Source organism: Dendrobates tinctorius, unplaced genomic scaffold (genome assembly GCF_039654945.1).
Source record: "Dendrobates tinctorius isolate UK_male_01 unplaced genomic scaffold, ASM3965494v1 ptg000030l, whole genome shotgun sequence".
NCBI classification, from domain to species: domain Eukaryota; kingdom Metazoa; phylum Chordata; class Amphibia; order Anura; family Dendrobatidae; genus Dendrobates; species Dendrobates tinctorius.
The window spans coordinates 16104939-16125069 of record NW_027361698.1 but is presented as its reverse complement, the minus strand read 5'-3'; the positions used below and the strand labels follow the sequence as shown (position 1 = coordinate 16125069).

Genomic DNA, 20131 nt, shown 5'->3' with positions numbered 1-20131 from the left:
TCTAGGATTTGACCCGGCTTGTTTGACCATTCTGCTGCCACCTGCTGGTAGCCTCACTGATGCACTGCAGGTCTGCTCTTACTGTGTGTAGTCCTCCCTCCATTTTATTGCCATCTAGTGGAGCTTGCATCTACCTGCATAGCAGCAGCATGATATAAAAAGTATGGAAAATTTTTAGCGCTATTTGAATTAATTCAACAAATTGAAACTCCAAAAATAAAGGTGTTGGCAAATCCAAATCCTGGAAATTTGAATTGAATTTTATTTGCCTTGAAACAATTGTCTACTCTCCAAAAGAAGATTAAGAAAAATATCTCTAGATTGGTAAAACTAAATATGTGCAAGGATGCTATATATTTTTCGAAAAAGCTTTAAATGGAATCTGTCAGTAGGATCGTCCCTACAAGAGATGAACGAATATTTCAATTTAATAGTCCCCATCCTCTGGAATTCTTTGCCTCAACACGTCTGGCTATCAACCACACTCGGATCCTACAGACAGAACCTGAAAACCCACCTCTTCAGAAAAGCCTACAGCCTGCAATGATCCCCGCTGCCTACTCACCACTACTGGAGCTACCGCCTCACCATCACTAGAGTTGCTGCAACCCCCAACCTACTTTCTCCTTCCCCACCATCCTGTAGAATGTAAGCCCACAAGGCAGGATCCTTTCTCCCCTCTATATCAGTCTGTGATTGTTAGTTTGTTTACTGTAAGTGATATCTGTAATTTGTATGTAACCCCTTTCTTTTTTTCTTAACCATAGAACCAATGGTGCTTTATAAATAAATAATAATAATAATAATGTTCAGTTCGGATTACGTTCGCCGAATTTGCAATATTCGCCAAATAGTTTGTCGAATATTCGCCAAGCATAACCGAGCGCCATTCAGCTCAATGGGAGGCAAGAACAAACACATGCACAACACCTTATAACGGCACCAAATGCTGCCAAAACACATCAAATGAGGTACCGACACCAGTAAAGTGGCCTCAATTCACCCACAGTACAGATTTTATTATGGCACTTTAGCAATCAGCCAGGCATGAGTAATCAGGGTCTTGAACAGCAATTACAGCTTTCAATTGAATGACACAGTAAGATGAGGTGGGTGAGGGATCAGTGTAGGCCCCCTTTGCTTTGGAGCCATGATACCATATGCAACATCTCTACCTGCTTTCATGCTGAGCCACTCTCAGGTGGCACAAATATCAGTTTTACAGACTACCATTATCAGACAATTTTAAGGATAGTAACATGGGTAGTTGAATCCAAGTAAGTGGAGGCCTGACGGTGTTGGTGGCCTACTGCTACAGGCAACACGCATAGACGAGACCCAAACAGGAGTGTTCACATTTCCACTTGTCAGACACGAAAGTGGCATCAATTTCACCACAGTAGAAATAGTACAATAGGGACCGACAGGTCTTCCACTACACCCAGTCCAGCAGGTAGACACCCAACCAGGAGTTTTCACATTTAAACAAATGAGGGCTTTACACTACAGAAGTGGCATCAATTGCACCAAAGTAGAAATAGTATAATAGGGACAGAAAGGTCTTCCACTAAAACCAATCCAGCGGATGGAAAAAAATAGTAAATAAACCCCCCTTTATCACCCCAATAGGTAGGGAAAAATAATGAAATAAAGAAATATATTTATTTTAATTTTTCCATTAGGGTTTAGAATTAGGATTAGGGTTGGAATTAGGGTTAGGGTTGGAATTAGGTTAGGATTAGGATTATGGTTACGATTAGGGTTAGGGGCATGTTGGGGTTAGGGTTGGAGCTAGAATTGAAGGGCTTCCGCTATTTAGGCACATCAGGGGGTCTACAAATCGCACATCAACTTTGGGGGACTAATTTCTCCTGTTACCCTTGGGAAAATAAAAAAAAATTGGGGGCTAAGAAATCATTTTTGTGGAAAAAAAATGATTTTTTATTTTCACGGCTCTGCTTTATAAACTTCTGTGAAGCACTTGGGTGTTCAAAGTGCTCACCACACATCTAGATAAGCTCCTTGGGGGTCTTGTTTCCAAAATGGGGCCACTTGCGGAGGGTTTCTACTGTTTAGGCACATCTGGGGCTCTGCAAATGCAACATGATACCCGCAGAACATTCCATCAAAGTCTGCATTCCTAAACGACGCTCCTTCCCTTCCGAGCTCTCCCATGCGCCCAAACAGTGGTTTCCCCCTTTGGAGGTTCAAAGTGCTCACTCAACATCTAGATAAGTTGCCGTAGGGGTCTAGTTTCCAAAATGGTGTCACTTGTTGGGGGCTTCCACGGTTTAGGCACATCAGGGGCTCTCCAAATGCAACATGGCGTCCGATCTCAACTCAATTCCAGACAATTCTGCATTGAAAAAGTCAAACACCACTCCTTCCATTCTAAGCCCTGCCGTGCGCCCAAGCAGTGTTTACCCCCACATATGGGGTATCAGAGTATTGAGGAGAAATTGCACAACAAATTTTGTGGTTCATTTTCTCTTTTTACACTTATGAAAATAAAAAACATTGGTTTTGAGGTAAAAAGTTTGTAAAAAAAAGTTAAATGTTAATTTTTTCCTTCCACATTGCTTCAGTTCCTGTCAAGCACGTTAAGGGTTAATGAACTTCTTAAATGTGGTTTTGAGGAACTTGAGGGGTGTAGTTTTTAGAATGGTGTCACTTTTGGGTATTTTCTGTCATATTGACCTCTCAAAGTGACTTCAAATGTGATGTGGTCCCTAAAAAATGGCTTTGTCAATTTTGTTGTAAATATGAGAATTCGCTGGTCAACTTTTAATTCTTATAACTTCCTTAAAAAAAAAATTGTGCTGATGTAAATAAGACATAAGCAAAATGTTATTTATTGTGACATATCTCTGTTTTAAGGGCATAAAAATTAAAAGTTTGAAAATTGCAAAATTTTAAAATTTTTTGCCATATTTCTGTTTTTTTCATAAATAAACGCATACTGAAGAAATTTTACCACTAAGATGAAGTAAAATATGTCACGAAAAAAAATGTCTGCGAATCAGCGGATTTGTTAAAGCGTTCCAGAGTTATTAACTCATAAAGGGACAGTGGTCAGAATTGTAAAAATTGGCCTGGACTTTAAGCTGCAAATTGGCTCTGTCACTAAGGGGTTAACACCTGATATACTGTGATCAAACAAGATCGCAGCATTCCGGAAACCAGCATAGGGGCTGACAGCCACTCGGCCTCTGGATCTGAGACCTCGTGGCGTGACGCAGTGTCCCGATATTTGCCATAGTGAGCGGATGTCGTCATGACGACATCCAGGTCACCAGACTAAGAAACTTGTTGATCATACGCAGTTAGGAAAAAGTAAAAACAAAATTAAATAATTGTAAAATTATTTTTAAAAAAATAAAAAAAAATCACTAAATAAATATTTGAATGAGAGAAAATCTAAACAATAAAAGTACACATATTTAGTATTGCTGCATCCACAACGACTTGACCTATAAAACTGTCCCACTAGTTAACCCCTTTAGTGAACATCATAAAAAAGGCAAAAAACAATGCTTTATCATCATACTGCCGAACAAAAAGTGGAACAACATGCGATCAAAATGACGGATGTAAATAGCCATGGTACCACTGAAAACGTCATCTTGTCCTGCAAAAAATAAGCCATACAGCGCCATCAGCGGAAAAATAAAAAAGTTATAGCTCTCAAAATAAAGTGATACAAAAATAATTATTTTTTCTATAAAATAGTTTTCATTATATAAAAGCGCCAAAACATAAAAAACAATATAAATGAGGTATCGCTGTAATCGTACTGACCCAAAGAATAAAACTGCCTTATCAATTTTACCACACATGGAACGGTATAAACCCCCCAAAATGAAATTCATGAATTGCTGGTTTTTGCTTATTCTTTCTCCCAAAAATCTGAATAGAAAGTGATCAAAAAATGTCATGTGCCCGAAAATGGTACCAATAAAACATCAACTCGTCCAACAAAAAGCAAGACCTCACATGACTCTGTAGGCTAAAACAAGGAAAAATTATAGCTCTCAAAATATGGTGATACAAAACCTATTTTTCCAATAAAAAGCGTCTTTTAGCATGTGACAGCAGCCAAACATAAAAACCTGCTATAAGGCCTCTTTCACACGTCCTGATATTACCGGTACCGGAGATGTCAGTGTTCATGTGGGTAATACTTGCGGCACACGTGTAGAATGCGTGTGGTGCATCAGTACCACAAGGATGGGTGCCAGGGAAAAAGCATTACAGTAAGCACTGTTCACGGCTCTCATCATTCTCCCCTGCTCTGCCGGCGATCGGCGCAAGAATGATGAGAGTTACATTTAAGTAATAAAAGAGACAGCAGGCAGCAACTGATGGGACTATTACTCCCATCAGCCTACCCCTGCTGCTGTATATAACAATGACAGCAGGAGAGGCGGATGGGAGTATTCATCTGCCACTCCTGAGCTGTAAATAAAAACAGTAATTAAAAAAAACGGCATGGGTTCCACATGCTGTTTTTTTAATTATTTAAATAAATAGTTTAAAAAACGGTGTGGGGTGACTTTTCTATCATCAGGTGACATCAAGCCCACGGCTTAGTAATGGAGAGGCGTCTATAAGACAACCATTGATTACTAATCCTCTAGTTGTATTGTAAATAAAGACACAGCCACAATAAAGTCCTTTATTTGAAAAAAATGACCCAGGCTCCTTTATTAATATCAGTGAAAACATACAGTACTTACAACCTTGCCTAATCCCAAGCAAAGCCCCCACTCTCCTGTAATAAAAATAAAATAAAAAGCAACAACATTTCAAACCTGTCCATTGTTGTGTCCTACGCCGTAATCCATGTCTGGGGGATAATCAATTTTCAGGTTGATCGGTGCCACAATGCGACCATCCCAGCTGAAAACCACTGGTGAATGAGTTGCTGAGAATGCAGCATCAGTGACTAGGTTGACGACATAGAGGTTACCTCCAGTTACTGGCCTCCGATCCCAGCTGGGCTGAGTTGCGGTGACTTCAGTGAGATCTCCACTAGCACCGTGAGCCATGACTACTCACTGTGCTAGCGGGGATGACTGGATCACGGATCATGTGGCTGCGTGACGCGCGCCTTGAGCACCGCCTACCCGGCCGCGTCACAACATGGCGGGGACGCGCCAGACACAGCCGCTGGTGATTAGAGACGCATGTGGGGGATATAAGAGGGGATAGACCCTATGCTTACCTACCTCCTGATGAAACTGCAGAGGTGGTGAAATGCGCATCGGGGTGCATCACAGGCTCACAGAGTCTATTCACCAGACGGCGACATGACTGCAGGTATGCTGATAGAACTCTTTGAGTGATCTTGCCTTCCCATTTACCTCTATTATCGAGCACAAGTATATTAAATGGACCCCTCAATGAAGGGCATTAGCTGTTATAGTATTATGAGAGCAATTTATTAGTCATGCATTAGCATGGCATAGGTGGTGACTGTGTTTTTTACACTTGTTGCCAGTAGAATTATTAGGATCATATCTATGGGGTATTTTTCTGGGCTATAGGATTTATAGTTAGAGACATATTATAGCTACTGCCTAATGGTTTGATCCGTGAGACCCTTCACAATTTTTTGATGTTCACAGCTTTGTATAATATATTAGGGTGAGGTATTTTCCACCCATTTTTGTACTCTGTATCTCATTGATTGGTATTGTGTTGCAATGATATGTCTTTTTAACTTTGTAGAAATAAAATTATAATAAACTTTTAGATCAATTTGCTCCTTCACTTTGTCTCCTTTGGTGATATGTTTGGTATTTGAAGGGATCATTATTTATGGCGATTTTGAGGTCAATTACTGTTTGGATTGGTTTTGGCTTAATTTATCTGTGTTGCAGATGCCTCAACTACGGAATACATGGATTTTAGTAAGCGTGATGAAATTTGGATCCCTCAACTAGGGTCCTTATTTGGTAATAAGGTGGCTGTGGAAGCTGAGAATTGTGATGTTTAGGACTTGAAGCTCAGTGTTAAGAATTTATTGAAAAAACGTACAAAGCTCTGGTGGAACAAAGTATCTTTAGAAAACTACCTCCAGAAAGACATCCTCCCAAGAGGACTGAGAATCCAAATTTATCCCACATTGGAAGTAAGTGATTCTGCTTTTACCAACAAATGGGAAGAAACCCTTACTAAGTGCTCTAGAACCCTTCTAGAACTATTAATTGGTTCCGATCGTAAGGCACTAGAAACTATTGAAGGGGAAATAGATATAGTTAGAAACAAAATTCAACTTGCTCTCACTTCTGATGAGTGTGCAAAATTTGATAACGAATTAGAAAGTGATTTAAATAAGTGGGAAAAAGAGATTCAGGTGACTAAAATACGCAAATTCCAGAGAGATTTGCAAGACTATTCTACAAATAAAGTATCCAAATGGCAATATAGTAGACCACAAGTGAGGTCAACGTCACGATCTTCATGAATTACCTCAAGCATAATTGAAGAACAACCATGTGGAGAACCTTTTCAAGGGAAACGGAGTGGGGCAGGAGAGGGAACAAGTGGCGAAAATCCTCCCCACAAATCCACAAGAGGCAGTACAGAAAGATACGATAAATTTAAAGGTAATTAATTTGTCTGATGTTGTTTTATCTCCCACACAAATTAGAGTACTAGAAAGGGGTCTTATCTTCTCCCCATCAGTAAAATTTGATTATTTCACTATGGTTAAAGATGTCGAGTTATTTGCGAGAAAACTGGCTTTCAAAAAATATTTTTCGAACCAATCTAAAAACATCTTCCCTACCAATTTAGAACAGCAAGCCCTGGCAGATTTGGAAGCACTTATCATGGAACAAACAGATGTGAATGATGCACGATTCCCTACGTATCTGCATGCCAGATCGCAGCATTTCCCCCCTTCAGGTATCTGTGCCAATATTGATATTTTTGCAAAATTGGCTAAGAAAGATTTGCTATCTATACCCGAGAATAGAGCATCTTTTAATTTAACATCAACTGAAAATAGAGCCATTTATGAGCTCAAAAAATGAGAAATGTTGTTATTAAGCCATCAGATAAAGGGGGGAATGGTGTGGTCTGGCCATGCACTATGTAAGAACAAGAAGGCTTTAGGCAATTAAATGATAGACAATGTTATCAAAAGTTGGATTCCAGCCCTCTGGGTAAATATAAGGCAGAATTAGATGATATTTTGCAGAAGGCACAACATGAGGGTATCATTACAAGCAAAATGTTAGAAGGACTAACTACTGTATCACCAGTGGTCGCAACCTTTTATTTGACTCCAAAGGTTCACAAAGGCCTAACCAACCCACCGGGTCACCCCATTGTCTCTGGGATTGGTGGTCTCAATGAGAGAGTCTGTAGGTTCATCGACTTTTATTTACAGCGGTGTGTGGAAAGCCTGCCCTCTTATATTAAAGATACAACAGACATATTAACACGGCTCAACAACATACAACTTGAACATGACATGTTCTTAGTAACATGTGATGTGGAGTCATTGTATACGTCGATATGCCATGACCATGAGATTGCGGCATCTAGGTCCTTCTTGTTGATGACTGACATGGATAGAGATTTGGTTTATTTTGTGCTAGAACTATTTAAGTATAGTTTTACACATAATTTCTTTACTTTTAAGGACAGGTATTTCCTACAGCTCCAGGGCACAGCTATGGGGGCGAGTTGTGTGCCCTCGTATGCTAATCTGTTCCTGGGGCTGTGGGAAAGAGAGGTCATCTATAACATGGAGGACTTCCCTGCCGTGATCTCATGGTCCAGGTATATCGATGATATACTGTTTATATGGCAGGGTTCTGAGACATCACTGAATACCTTTATTGAGAAATTGAATGACAATCAGCTCAATATAAAACTGACCTCCAAATATAGCCAAAAGTAGAGTTGAGCGAAACGGGTCGGTCAATTTCAAAGTCGCCGACTCGCAATAGTCAGGTTTCATGAAATGAAACCCAACCATAGCGTGAGGTCAGCCACGAGGTTGGCGACCAGAGCGCCAAAGTCACATTTCAAAAGATGCTTCCAGTGCCCTTTTTCAGCCAATGATGGAGGACGCACACTGTGGGCAACGCGATGACATAGGCAGCGGTCACCACCATCTTTGAGAAGGGCTTGCTTTGTGTGGTGTCACAGGGGTTATAAAAGGGCGTGCATGCCGACCGCCATTTTACTTCTGCTGATCTCAGAATAGGGAGAGCTGCTGCTGATGATGATGATTCTGTAGGGAGGGCGTTAGGCAGGGAAGAAGATACAAAAAACTGCTTCTGCTGCTAGCGATTTTTGCCTGTACAACACACCAGTTAGTGTGCAGTGCAAGGGGAGGCTATATTTTGGTGCATCAGCTCTGTTGGTTATTAGGCTGTCTTATAAGGCTCCCTGATAGCTGCATTGCTGTTTTCACACTGCTGTGCAAACTGCTTTTTTAAAAGCAAAAATACTTTTCATCCTCTTTTTTACCCAGTTACTAAGCGTTCATTTTCCTACACTTTTGTGTGCAGCAGTCCTGCTTATTAGGCTGCCTGCTGCCATAATTGGGACTGAGAGCATCATTGTCAGCTTGCTAAAATCTCTAGGGAGATTCAAATTCTCCCCAGTCCTATATAGACATTTTATACACCATCTAATTTCAGCCTGTTATATTGAGGTGTAATCTACACTGGGCCAGAGATAATAGTTCAGTGTCCTCAAGTCTGTAGGGAGATTCAAATTCTCCCCAGTCCTATATAGACATTTTATACACCATCCAATTTCAGCCTGTTATATTGAGGTGTAATCTACACTGGGCCAGAAATAATAGTTCTGTGTCCTCAAGTCTGTAGGGAGATTCAAATTCTCCCCAATATATACTATACTATATACACCTTGTACCTTGTTTTACAGTACCATATTGCTGGTGGTATTTTGGGTACATTTTTCCAAAAATGAGGAAGTGTGTTGGAAGAGGCAGTGGAAGTGGGCGGGGGTTGCCAGCTGGTAATGATGGTGTTGGTGGTGGTGGTGGATCTGCTGGTAGTGGCAAAAGCACAATAGCACCTAATGCAGGAGGTGTTGAGCCTGCGTCATCATCTGGCTCCACAAGGCCTCGAAGGCTCCCTTTTCTGGGCGTAGGTAATCCGCTTTTAAAACCGGAGTTTCAGAAACAAGTTTTGGCTTACATTGCTGACAAAGTCTTCAGCTCTATCGCCTACTCTTCAGAACTTTCAAAAAATAAAATCACTGAGTCATCATTGGAGGCTCATGGTCAGGAACCACACCGTTCCTTGTGTCCTTCACCCCTACCAAAAGTAAAGGATGCGGCAGGCCACACTACAGATTACTCCATGGAGCTCTTTTCACATACCATGCCTGGGTTATCAAGTTAAATCATGAATTACCCAGTCCAAGAAGAATCTGACATGGAGTGCACTGATGCACAGCCACTGCTAGATTTATCTGCAGGTACATTCACTCAGAGCACTACATTGTCCTCGCAGTGTACTGAGCCAGAATCTGACCCTGATGAAACTCAGGTGCCCCTTCCCGCATACTATACCACCTTACATAGTGACACAGAGGAAGGTGCACATGACATTGAAGAGGAGGTGATGGATGACCCAGTTGTTGACACAGATTGGCATCCACTGGGGGAAGAGGGTGCCGCTGCCAATAGCTCAGAAGAGGAGGAGGAGCATCCACAGCAGGCATCGACATCGCAACAGCTGTTATCTGGCAGGGCCGGAGCAGTCCAAAAACGGGTTACAAAAACCAAAAGAGTTGCAGGACAGCTAGGCCAGACGGTCAAACTAGCACAGCGTGCAAGGCCTCAAAATGTCTTCCATAGTAGGAATAGTGCAGTGTGGCACTTTTTAGAACAAAATCCTAATGATCAGGCAAAGGTTATCTGTAAGAAGTGCGCAAAGACCTTTAGCCGAGGGAAAAATCTGAGAAATTTGAATACCAGTTGCATGCTTAGACATTTAACCACCATGCACTTGCAAGCGTGGACAGACAACCAAACTTTACGTACCACATGTGCAACTGCTCCCAATGATGGTAGTCAGCAATGCTACATCGTTTCCCCCACTGTAAGCCCACCGGTTAGCACACCACCAGCAGCAAATGCTGAGGTGTCACCGCAAGGCCAAAGCAGTCAGGGAATCACAATGTTATTGCTATGAAAGACTGAATCTAGGCCATCAGAAAGAACACCAACTCCATCACCATCATCAACCCTCTCTCAGTCCACCATGTCCACTGCTAGTTCCACCATATGCAGCTCTCAAATCCAGCTCACCATACCAGAGACTGAGTAGGACAAAAAAGTACTCATCCTCTCATCCGCGTACACTGGGTTTGAACGCCCACATTGCCAAACTAATCTTGTTAGAGATGATGCCCTACCGGTTGGTTGAAAGCGAAGCTTTCCGCAAACTCATGGCCTACGCAGTACCACGCTATGACCTACCCAGTCGGCACTTCATTTCTCGCAAAGCTATCCCACCCCTCCACCTTGATGTGAAAGACCGCATTCTCCATGCACTCATGCAATCAGTGAGTGGAAAGGAGCACCTCACAACAGATGCATGGTCCAATAGGCATGGCCAGGGACGTTACGTGTCCATCACTGCGCACTGGGTTAATGTGGTGGATGCAGGGTCCACAGGGGACAGCGGCGGTGGGACAGTGCTGCCTAGCCCACGGTGTAGGAAACAGTTGGGTGTAGGCGTTCGACCCTCCTCCTCCTCCAGAAGCGAAAGCTCGTCCACAGAGCGCAGTCGCACGAGCACTCCATCCGCAGCTGCTAGTGTTGCACACTCGGTGTCCCACTAACGAACAGCTAGTGGTAAGCGTCAGCAGGCTGTGTTGAAGATGATGTGTTTGGAAGACAACAGACACACCGCGGAGGTACTGGCCGACTACTTGCAGTGACAAACTGAGTCATGGCTGGGAAGTCTACATCTTGAGGCAGGCAAGGTAGTTAGTGATAATGGCCGGAATTTTGTGGCAGCCATAGCCCTTTCAAAACTCCGACACATACCTTGCCTGGCTCACACCTTGAACCTGGTTGTGCAGTGCTTGCTCAATAATTATCTGAAGTTAACAGACCTGCTCCAGAAGGTCCAAAGACTGTGCTCGCACATCCGCCGGTCGCCCGTACATTCAAGTCGTATGCAGAAGCTGCAGTGGAGGAGCACAGCATCGATTGAATGCATCCTAATGCATCGATTGAAAGTGACAGGAGACAGCAGTTGTCAACTATGGTTACAAACTACTTCTCATCCCATATCGATGTTCTCTCTCACAGGTCATTCCCCTTTGACTATTGGGCCTCTAAACTGGACACCTGGCCTGAATTGGCACAATATGCCTTACAGGAGCTCGCTTGCCCTGCTGCTAGTGTGCTATCGGAAAGAGTCTTCAGTGCTGCTGGTTCAATCCTGACAGAAAAAAGGACCCGTCTGTCGACCCAAAATGTGGATGATCTAACCTTCATCAAAATGAACCATGCATGGGTTTCAAAGGATTTTGTCCCACCTTCCCCTGCTGACACATAGGTTGCCAGAAAAATGGCTCGCTTTTGTCCTCCTCTTCATCGGACTTCTTCAATTCCTCCATTTCAGCTGCTGAATGTCCAACATCAACATATGCCATTTTTTAAACCTCCCTAACTGGGCTGCCTCCCCCCCATCGCCAGGGTCACCACCTAGCGCACGCAACCGTGCGAGTGCCATTGCCCTGGACAGGTGGGTGGGCCGACTCTTGGGCGCCGGCACTGGCACAGGGTCCCTCATAGTGCAATCAGGTGTCTCTGATGGTGGGGGTGCACACCTGCCATCAGACACACCGGTGTGCTATGAGGGGTCCAGTGCCAGTACCGACGCCCACGAGTGGGCCCTGCTAGCTTGGGCAGGGCCTCAGCATTTGCAATATTTACTTCTCCCTGCTCCTCCGCTGTGTAGTCTGGGCTGTCAAATCCTTCCCTGGGACTGCCACTACAAATTTGGTGAACTGATAGATGATGGTTAAGACGTAGCTATGCCCTGTCCTGCTGGCTGGGCTCTAGCTTCAGATGATCAATGGCTTCCATTTCTTATGGATGTCGACTCACAATGAGATGCAGTGGTGGTTTATCATCAGCTTTCACAGTTTTCCTACTCACAGACGTGTGACATTCCTGCCCACATTTTTAAATGTGCCCTCTCATGCCAATCCAATAGAATTACCTACAGCCTGTGGCTTCTGTCTTTTGCACTGCAAAGTTACCTGACGGATCATGATAGGCAGTGAGGACCATGCCTACATCTCTCCCTGTGATCAAAATTTGATGGAGATGAGTAACGGTGATGGGATCAACGGTGCTGCGATACAGCAACCCTTTCTTCACAAAGAACTGTTTTTGCTGTCTCCACACACAAAGTAATTGAGGGTCAGCATCGCCTCTGAGAATTCTCCCTGGAGTTTTTCCCCTGATTAGTAATTCCTAAATTTCTGCAATCACTCGACTTTATGTCTGTACTTTTATCCATCTCGCTTCCTCTTGCGGAGAGTCTGGACTGTCTTACTGAGACAGAAATATATATTAAGATTTAAAAATACCTCAACAGTGTATACTGGTGTACGCTTCAAAAACATTTCCTTTTTTCTATTTTTTAGATTGTTGTCTAATCCATACTGAGGGTGTGAGTGTGTTTGTTGGACTCCGGAAATAAACACGGAGATTTTAAATGTCTAAACTATGCTATATATACCTGTTATGCGGTGATACTGTACCCTTTCTCAACTTTCTGCAATCTTGTCGAATCCATACTGAGCCTGAGACCATCTGAGTCTGCCTCCTGATTACAGATGAGTGGTGTTTGAGTGGAACTGTTGGCCAAATTCAAATTCTAGCTGTTTTGGGCGGTGTTAGATCTGTTCGTCGAACAACACTTTGATTTAATTTCGGCTGTTCGAGTTTCCGCTCGAGAACATTTTGTTAAACTTAAGCGTATCTTTTTTTCACATCAATAATGGTTTTCAATGATAATAGAAAGTTTTAGGGCATAGTAGCGGTATCTGGTAGCCAGTTTCTAATAATTTTTTACCGCATATTGTCCTGAAAATCATTTTGGGCCTAGTAACTGCGTCTGCTACTCAGAAGAGGAGCCCACCCATGAACCGAGCTATGCCGCCTGTTTATGAAGGAACCAGTTTTTGACTGCATTTACACCACTTAATACTTTGGGCCTAGTAACTGTGGATGCTACTCAGCAGAGTTGGCCACCCGTGAACCAAGCTATGCCACCTGTTTATGTAAGAACTGTGTGCTACTCAGCAGAGGAGCCCAGCTGTTAAGCAAGCTACAGCACCTGTGGTTTGGACACTTAATTTTTTCACATTCTTTCTGGAATGCTGTTTAGGCCTAATTCCGGAATTACGGTTGACCTGCACTTACTGGGAAATGCTTGTTCGCGGGGAAGAATTGTAATCCCAGATCCCCATCACTAACGGGGTTCAGCGTGTTATCCGCACCTGTAAGCGATACACGCTGGTCCTTTCATTGTAGCACGCGTGCAGCCCCGGACATGTAAGGGCATGACAGACCTGTTATTGGCCGATCTCGCGTGCCAGAGCCTCGCGTGTCGCTCTAGTAAGCTTGACGCGGACCGCGGGGGCATGCCTGAGTCTCATTCGTTAACGGAATCAAACTTGCAATCTGTGCAGCTTTTTTGTGGATGGCATGGTTGAGGTTGCCCGTGTTGAGTCCAATTAAGCCGCAGGCTCCACTCCTGGTGGTGCCCTTCTGAGCATTCCTTTAAGGTTCAGCTTTGCAACCATACTGCCCCCGGAAACCAAACACTTTTCCTGACAGTGACATTCTGGTCAAGAGCGCGATGACATCACGTCTGTACTCCCTCTGCCTAAACAGTCCAAGTGCAGAGAGATGGAAGATGGGGACGACGAGGAGTCCAGAGTACAGGGATTCCCTAGCGAGGAGACTTATTTAATTGTTTTAAAGGTTGGGAGCAATTTTTGGGGAGCACGATACTCTGGAGAATGATATCTGGGGCCCACCATACACTGGAGCATTCCAAAGGTGGACATCAGTCACTGGAGCAGCATTTACAGGGCCCATTATACACTGGAGCATTAGAAATGGGGCCCATTATATATGGAGCATTATTTGGGCCCATAAGACACTGGATCTTCATCCATGGTGAACAACATATACTGTAGCATTACATGGTGCTCATCATATACTGTATCGAACATTATATGGGACCAATGATTCTGTATGGAGAAATATATGGGCCTCATTACTCTGTATGGCGCACTATGCGGTGGCCATAATACTGTATGGCGGAATATACTGTCTGTTTTTGGAGCTATTGGAGAATTTAAAATGGATATCAGTCATGTGATGTAAGAATTGAAGTATTTTTCACTGTACTGTACCGCTATTTCTCTGCCGTATCAAAGGATCGTGAATTGTGTCATGTGTTAAAGGATCCCAGTGACACTCTTTGGCCTTGGGCCCATGAAAATCTGTAGCCAGCACTACCCCCCGACAACTTTAGCCAAATAACCCCCAGTTTTCAATGCCTAACTATTATTATAAAGTAAATTAAGGTTGCCAAGCTTAAGGAATAAGAATTGATGTTTTTGGCATTAAAATGGGCACTCTAGGTGTGTTTCCTGTCCTCCACTCACTGCCGACTTTTCTTCCCCATTGACTTACATTGGGCTTCGTGTTTCAGTCGGCCTTCGACTTTTCACGATAATTGGCCGATTTCATTCGACCAGACTTTTGCAAAAGTCAGGTTTCGTGAAACCCGACTCGAACCGAGAAAAAAGGCAAAGTCGCTCATCTCTAAACAAAACAAGGTTGAGTTTCTGGATGTAATGTTGAAAGTCGATGAATCTAATTACATCACGACAGATGTCTTCCATAAGGCTACGGCTACGAACTCTCTCTTGCATACCACCTCGGCACATCACCCACAGACGGTGAGGGCGATGCTGGTGGGTCAGTTTTTGCGTATGAAACGCATATGTTCGGATAATGGGAAGTTTCAAAGACAGGCCAAAACTCTAACCTTTAATCTGAAACAACAGGGGTGCAACCATAAAGCAATTAGGGCTGGGTACAGAAGGGCTCAGCATACACCCAGGAACCAACTGTTAGCGCAAAAACAAAAGACAACCACTTCAGAACAACCAGTGTGCCTTATTACAACATTTAATTCCAGATGGACAGACATTATGGCCATATTAAGAAAACATTGGTCGGTTCTTAGGGCAGATGAAGATCTATGCAGATTTTTGCCAGCCCATCCCAGTGTTACGTGGAGGAGATCTAAAAATTTGAAAGATCTGCTGACACGAAGTCACTATGTGGCCCCTCAAAAATCATTTTTTTCAGAAAAAATAGGCCCTAAATGGGGAAGTTTCCAATGTGGCAATTGCTCAGCATGTAAATACATGGATAGAGCATTTGTATTTGATAACAGCGATAATACGCGGACATATACCATTACACACCATATTACGTGCACCATGGAAATGGTGGTGTATTATGCTTATTGTCCGTGTAAGCTCATCTATGTAGGAATGATGACTAGGCAGCTTAAGACGAGAGTCTTAGAACTTGTGAGAGACATCAAGAACGCAGTGACTGTGGAGGACGAAACCAGTTTGAAAACCATACCCAGACATTTCCGGGCATGTCATAACAACAATCCCAAGTTGTTAAAGGTTAAGGGTATAGATAGGGTACAATTAGGTATCCGAGGAGGCGATTATAAGAGAGAATTACTCAAAAGAGAAACTAAGTGGATTGTTGTGCTGGATACATATGCCCCTAGAGGTCTAAATGAAACATTGAGCTTCAACCATTTTTATAGTAAGCGTGAATTTTAAATTAATTGGTGTTTGTATTTGTGCATAGTCTGTTTTGTTTTTAATTTCATTTGCACACCTGGGTTTTCTTTTCCCCTTTGTTCCACACATGCGTGTATACTTACTATCTACTCTTTTTCTCAGAGATATTTATCCAGGGATCCAGTTTATGGGGATTGGCTGTAGGTGAACATCCATTTCAGCTAACCACTGATGCCTATTTCCAGGACTGACCATTAACGAAGAACCATATGAAGAACCTATATATTTTTTGCTATGACTTTGTGATATCTGCATAGCCAGTTATGCTGTTATAATTATTATATGGACAGAGTAATGTATGTCATTTTGATCTCCTATTTGAATATATATTGTCTGATTGTAATTGGATCGCAATATGCAATGAATGTTTATTATAATATACCCCTGAGATGTAGTCCAGGGTTCTAAGTATATGGCAGTAGCTATTTGATAGAGCAATGTTGTGCTCACTAATACAAATTTGCCATCTTAATATACGTCCAGTTATATGATCATAAGTTTATGGCAATTATGTAGTTATCTTCTAATATTGTATGTCTTGGAACTAATGGTCTCTATGTTTAGGATCCAAATATTGATGGCCAGTTTTTTGATAAATAGATGCGTGATAGACGATATGTTAAGAGTGGCTATCAATATATATATTGAAATGTTCACTAACTCCCATATGGTACCATGGATGTGATATCTGTGATGCACATGTTTTTAATTTGTAGAATACTATTTGTGTATATTTGCAAGCCTCTCTGAGATTGTAGGCTGGAGCGCGTACCGCTCATGCGCTGTGTCATGGTCTGGTGGCCAGTGCTCTAGCGGGCGTTGCGTTGCCTGGCAACATGCCCGGTCATGTGACCGGATCATGTGGCTGCGTGACATGCACCTTGAGCGCCGCCTACCCGGCCGCGTCACAACATGGTAGGGACGTGCCGGACACAGCTGCCGGTGACTAGAGACGCATGTGGGGGATATAAGAGGGGATAGACCCTATGCTTACCTACCTCCTGATGAAACTGCAGAAGTGGTGAAACGCGCATCGGGGTGCGTCACAGGCTCACAGGGTCTATTCACCAGAAGGCGACATGACTGCAGGTATGCTGATAGAACTCTTTGAGTGATCTTGCCTTCCCATTTACCTCTATTATTGCGCACAAGTATATCAAATGGACCCCTCAATGAAGGGCATTAGCTGTTATAGTATTATGAGAGCAATTTATTAGTCATGCATTAGCATGGCATAGATGGTGACTGTCTGTTTTTTACACTTGTTGCCAGTAGAATTATTAGGATCATATCTATGGGGTATTTTTCCGGGCTATAGCATTTATAGTTAGAGACATATTATAGCTACTGCCTAATGGTTTGATCCATGTGACTCTTCACAATTTTTTGATGTTCACAGCTTTGTATAATATATTAGGGTGTGGTATTTTCCACCCATTTTTGTACTCTGTATCTCATTGATTGGTATTGTGTTGCAATGATATGTCTTTTTAATTTTGTAGAAATAAAATTATAATAAACTTTTAGATCAATATGCTCCTTCACTTTGTCTCCTTTGGTGATATGGGTGTCTTATAGACGCCTCTCCATTACTAAACCATGGGCTTGATGTCGCCTGACACAACAAAGGTGACATCAACCCCAAAAATGTTACCCCACTTGCCACTGCTATAGGGCAAGTGAGAAGAGACGGGCAAAGCACCAGAATTGGTGCATCTAATAGTTGTGCCATTTTTGGGCAGCTGCAGGCTGCTATTTTTAGGCTGGGGGGGTCAAAATCAATGGGCCCTTACCTGCCTGAGAATACCAAATTTTCATCAAATTTCCATTTTTTTTCATCAATAAACGCAAGTCATATCAAAGAAATGTTACCACTATCATGAAGTACAATATGTCATGAGAAAACAATCTCAGAATCACCAGGATCCATGGACGTGTTCCAGAGTTATTACCGCATAAAGGGACAGTGGTCAGAATTGTGAAATTGGCCCGGTCATTAACATGCAAACCACCTCCGGGTGTAAAGGGGTTAACCCCTTAAAGTCCTATGATATACAGAGTCCATCAATGGATGCCTCCCCCTATTTGGAGTGGGCTCTGATGATAATCCCACACCTTTTCCGGCACATGACAGCTGGTTTGATCAGTTGACATGTGCCCGGAACAGCCACAGGTGGAATCGCAATTCACCTACGGCTGTTAATATGTTGAACTCTGACTGCGGGAGACTCCTGTGGCTGTCATAGCTATGAGTACCGCCCAGCAAGCAGTGCTCATAGCAAGTGAGCATATCTGCTGCACAGAGCAGGGCTGCAGCCCTGGTCTATGTAGCAGAGGCAATCAGACAAGTGCAGCTTCTAGTCTTCCATGGGGACTATTGAAGCAAGTAAAAAGTTAAAAAAAAGTTTTAAAAAATATAAAAAAAATAAAAGTTCAAATCACCCACCTTTCGCTCCATTCAAAATAAAACAATTAAAAATTCAAATATACACGTTTGGTATCGTCATGTTCAGAATCTCCTAATATATCAATATGTAAAAAGAATTAATCCAATCGGTAAATGGCGTAGCGATAAAAAAAAAATCAAAACGTCAGAATTACGTTTTTTTGGTTGCTGCAAGATTGCAATAAAATGCAATAATGGGTGATGAAAAGATCATATACACACCAAAATGGTATCATTAAAAATGTCAGTTCAGCACGCAAAAAATAAGCCCTCACACAGCACCAGATCCGGAAAGATGGAGCCGCTACAGGTCTCGGAAAATGGCAACCTTTTTTTTTTTTTAAAAAAACATTGGAATTTTTTTCACCACTTAAATAAAAAAAGAACCTAGACATGTTTGGTGTCTGTGAACTCGTAATGACCTGGGGAATCATAGTGGTAGGTCATTTTTAGCACTTTTTTGCAATTTCACCACATTTGTAATTGTTTTCCTGTTTTCCAGTACATGATATGGTAAAATCAATGGTACATTCAAAAGTACAACTCGTCCCACAAAAAAAATCAAACCCTTGTATGGCCATATTGATGGAAAAGTAAAAAAGTTATGGCTGTGGGAAGAAGGGAAGCAAAAAATGGAAACACAAAGACGGAAATAGACCTGATCCTTAAGGAGTTAAAATTGGAAATCTGGTTGTAAGTGAAGTGAAGTTACAACTAGTATTTATTTTTTACATACAAAAGCAGTACGTCTATATATAAGAGTCTTACTTCTGAAGGTCAAGATGCCGTGGCCTCCACCCTTGCCTTATCTCGTGACTCTGCTCTCTGTTTGTGCTCTTCCCCCACAAAGGGAAGAGCGGTGCTAATGTGCATCCTAGTACACCAACCTGACAAACAAGGCAACACAAGCAAGGGTTAAAAGAAAACTCCAAAATATTCACTCACATATAACAGAGGAATGCACTGGGGTTGGAGGTAGGGGAACAAGCCAAAATAGAGAAGGATAGGGAATTACCGCACATACAAACCAGGCAACAGTCACAGATAACTCCTCCAACACTCCTTCTCATATGAAGACCTCTCCCTCTGGAAACCATGCAGCAAATGCTATCTCTGACAAGGATTTGCAACAGAGCCCAGATTATAAAGGGGAAAGGAGTGTCTAACTGAGTTCAGCCATAGCACAGAGATTTCCAACATGGCTGATTAACCCCTGTTCTGCCAAAAGGAATAAACACCATTAAAATGAAGAAGTGCTTCTTCTCAGAGCCAGAGTAGGAGCAATCAAATGCTGCGGTCTTCTGGCTCCACACGGCAACCCTGTGACACTCAAGAACCATCAGTAACACAGCCTACATTAACCCCTTTCCTACATTGGGTGTAATATTCCATCCATGTGACCTGGGACCTAAGTCCCAAGGATGGAATATTACGTCACATGCGAACAGCGGTGCTCACAGGGGGAGCGCAGCTGATCACGGCTGGGAGTCAGCTGATTATCACAGCTAACACCCGGCACTATGTGTCAGGGGCAGTCATGGACCGCCCCCGGCACATTAACGCCTGGCACACTGCGATCAAACATGATCGCAGTGTACCGGGGGCATAGGAGAGAAGTACGCAGGGAGGGGGCTCCCTCCGTGCTTCCCTGCGAACCTGCGTCACTCTGAGAGTCCTCCTCCCTGCAGGCCCCCGGATCCAATATGGCCGGGGGGGCCTTAGGGGTCCTGCAGGGAGGTGCCTTCCTCACTG

General features: G+C 42.9%; 1 protein-coding gene across 4 annotated transcripts in view; it reads right to left on the bottom strand.

Annotated features, from left to right (window-relative positions):
* Nucleotides 1-20131, bottom strand: part of LOC141086132 (bifunctional heparan sulfate N-deacetylase/N-sulfotransferase 4-like) — a 975622-nt gene that overhangs the window by 377252 nt on the left and 578239 nt on the right. The window lies entirely within an intron of this gene.